Source organism: Lipotes vexillifer, unplaced genomic scaffold, assembly GCF_000442215.2.
Source record: "Lipotes vexillifer unplaced genomic scaffold, Lipotes_vexillifer_v1.1 scaffold1824, whole genome shotgun sequence".
In the NCBI taxonomy this organism is placed as follows: Eukaryota; Metazoa; Chordata; class Mammalia; order Artiodactyla; family Lipotidae; genus Lipotes; species Lipotes vexillifer.
Genome location: NW_006789288.1, coordinates 462,444 through 465,828, shown reverse-complemented (window position 1 = coordinate 465,828; position 3,385 = coordinate 462,444). Strand labels below are relative to the sequence as shown.

The 3,385-nt window shown below is 60.9% G+C and overlaps 1 protein-coding gene across 1 annotated transcript in view; it reads right to left on the bottom strand.

The window, feature by feature from the left end:
- Positions 1-3,377, bottom strand: part of JAKMIP1 (janus kinase and microtubule interacting protein 1) — a 134,391-nt gene extending 131,014 nt beyond the window's left edge. The window contains exon 1 of the mRNA XM_007462458.1: positions 3,033-3,377. The gene's annotated coding sequence lies outside the window, so the exon portion shown is untranslated. The remainder of the gene's footprint in view (positions 1-3,032) is intronic.
- Positions 3,378-3,385: the final 8 nt, after the last annotated feature.

Here is a 3,385-nt window from a genome sequence, read left to right as displayed (position 1 = left end):
ATTCCTGCTTATTGAATATTTAGCTTATTGGCATGACGTTGTTAGCTTGCGAAGGACAAAGAGGGCCTCTAACCAGGCCATTTGCTCTGTGACAAAGCTAAAGGATTTATTTTTTCAAATCACTTATGACACCCTCCTTCCTTGTCATGACCATTTATTTAAGTGCCTCCAATGCCCAGAGACTACACTTCTATCTCACACCAACTCAGCCAAAGACAGACCACTGCCCTCATTTGTACAGGATATGGAGGTTCAGAGAGGTTAATCCTCTTGCCCAAGATCACACAGCCATAAGGAACAGGCACAGGTGAGTCCAGCTTCAGAAGCCCTGCAGGTTGACCCAACCACAGATGGGGAAGGAGGCCGACAGAGAAGAACCAGGATACACCGCAGTCACCCCCAATCTCTCTGAGGAAGGCACCCCATTTTAGTTAGAAAGCCCAGATGGGAAGCACTTGCCCAGTCACAGATGAGTAAGGGGCAGGGCCCGAAGGGGAGCCCAGGCAGTCTGGCTCTACGGCCTGGAGAGAGGGAGAGCCCGTCCTGGGGGAGGTAAACAAATAGCCATAGCACACAGCAGCAATCACTGCTGGTTTATGCCTTCCTCAGAAACTGTTCCTTCTGCCGCTCCTCTCCAGCCCCAACCTGCTCTGTGCTAAGACAGTGGGCTCCATCGTGCCTCCTCCTCATGAAGCCTCCAGGTCGGGGGAAGGCAGCTGTCATGCTCTCTCCCTCTGTGCATGTCTCTCTTCCAGCGCTGGCAGTACCGGTGCCAGTGTGAAGGCCTCCCCAGGAAGATGGAGCCCCACCAAAGAGGGGCTGCCTCTCAGACTTCACTGTGCCCCTAGTCTCTAGTGGGCAAGGTCTGCTTAAGGAAAAATGACACAAATACTATACAACGTACAGATATAAGGTTCTGGGAGAGAGCTACACAATCTGTTTGGCAGAGTCAAGGAACACCACAGAGAAGTAACATGAGAGCTGGGCCTTGTCATATGAATAGGAGTTCTCCAGACAGACAAAGGAGGGGATCATTTCTGGGGGAAAACACAGCACGTGGGGAAAACCTAAGTGGGAAGATGCACTGGGGACACAGAGTTGGCATGTGCGGCTGAGATTGTGGTGGGGAGAGGAAGAGGTGGGCCAGGGAAGCCAGGATGTGGGCAACTTGTGAGGTCATGGAGGCAGTGGGAGCCATGGATGGTTGGTGAAGGACGAAAATGGCAATGAGCTCATTTGTGGGACCCACACTCTGACCCTTTGAGGGGCTTCTTGCTGTGATAAGACTCAAGGCAAGAGTTGCCCCCAGACTCTGAGCAGAGATGTTCAGCATTTCAGACCACATGCAGGCATCTCAACACCAAAAACTGTGCAACCATCCATAAACCTCCATCGAGTTGTACAAAACGAAAAGTCTGCTCAGACCAGCAGGTCTCTGGGAGTTGACAGTGCCCTGCTGGGCAAGCGTCCTGGGGGCGGCGGGAAGTGGGGGAGGGCTGCCCATCCCACCCCATCCCCAAACCTGTCCCTCTTTGTACGTCTGGGCTCACGGAAGAGCCGCCCACCTGCCCAAGGCCCTGGAGAGGAAGCCAACTCCTTCCACAGCCTCGCCCCATACCAGGTCACCCTGAGTTGGGGGAAGGCCCCCCCACTTAGGCCGGATATGTACTCTGGGTGGATCCCTCTGCCAGGGGCTTAGGCTCCTCCGCCCTCCGCCAGAACCTCTTAGTCTGGTCTGGGAGGCGGAGGCCATCAGATAGGGCAGCAGTATGTCCAGCTCTGCCATACAGGAGAGCTCAGGCGGGGCACGGGGCTCTCCCTGCCTTGTTCTAGAAGGAGCTGTCCAGTTAAAGGAGGGGACTTCCCGGAGAGGGAAGAGCACGAGCAAAGGCCAAGGAGAGTGTGCCTGTGAGTGTGCATGGAAGGGGTGTGGGGGGCGGAGGAGGGCCAGGGTTAGATACAGTATCTCTGGAGCTTAGAGAGCTGGGCAGAGGCCGGCAGAGAGCCCAGGCCGGCCAAGACTTCAGAAGAAGGGTAGACTAGAGCGTGTGGCGAGGGGAGGTGGTGGTGCTGGTGTATGTGTGTGCGGGGGCGAGGGGGGTGTCTTTAGGCGAAAGGCTCCAGCCTGGGAGGCAGCCTCTAACAGGGATGACGAGGCCGGCTCAGGAGCCCGAAGCCAGGAGGGTGGAGTGATGGAGCGATGGAGTCAGGCGGCTGGGGGCGAAGGCGCGGCAGGCCCGAGCGGCCGCTAGCCTGAACGCAGGGCGTCCGGCAAGGTGCCCGGCCCCGCGGGAGCCAGTCTCTGTGCGCCATCTCCGGAGGCAGAGTACGCCCAGGGCGCGCCGGCCAGGCAGGAGGGTGGGTACCAGCCTTTCTTCGCATTTCTCCAGCCTCCTCCCCGGCGCCCACGTGGGCGGAGCAGCGTGGGGGTGTGCGTGGCAGAGGCCGCGGCAGCGTGTGCTGTGCGTGGGGTGGGGCAGCCTCGCCCTCCCGGCCCCCTGCCTCCACGGCGCGGCCCGGGGCTCCATCCTCTGTACCACCTCGGCAGAGATCCGTGGGACCCAGACCTACTCAGTGGGTGGGACCCAGAGAGAACCGGCCGGCCACGCCTCCCGCGCCACTCCCGGGAGGCACCCGGTGGATCCCCCTCCCCCTCCTTAGCTTGGAGACGGAATGGGGAGAGGAGTGGAAATGGGGGTGGCATAAGAAAGAGAGGGCTGGGGGCGGGAGAAGGAGAGGGTGTATGTAGGAAGGCGACGCAGAGTCCTCCGGCTGGGAGACTGCAGGGGGATTTGGAGGGGATTGGGGGATGGGAATGGAAAGGTGCGGGACCTCAGAGGTGAGATGCAAGAGTGGCAGTGTGATCAAATGGGGGCGCGAAGGCTGGAGGAGGGGCGGGGAAGGTGGGAGACGGGGCGGGGCGGCACTGGTCACTGCGTCCCTTGCCAATGGGTCAGCCCATCGGTCGTGGAGTCCGCGGCTCCCCTTTGGCCATCGCGCGCCTCCCGCCCCCCCGGCGCACCTGTACCCACCTGCTCGGTGCTCAGGCCCGAGCCGGGCAGCAGCAGCAGCGGGCGTAGCGAGCGCAGCCCCGCACCGCATCCTCCGGCCGCCCCCCTCCCCGCCCAGAGCTTACGCTGCCGCCGCCCCCGCCTTAAAAAGGACAAAATGGAACAGAAAAAGGATGCATGCAAAAACAAAAAAATCGTAAGAAGCAAATGAGGAAGACGGGCTGATGTGCGCGCGCGGCCCGGCGGGGCGGGGGTTGAGATGCAGCGACGCGGGTGACCGTGCTTAGGGCAGCCGGTCGGCGCGTGCCGCACACTCCCGGCTGCAGCTCCCGCGGCAGCCCGGCTCCCGGCTCGCAGCGCGGCCCCGCCCCCCA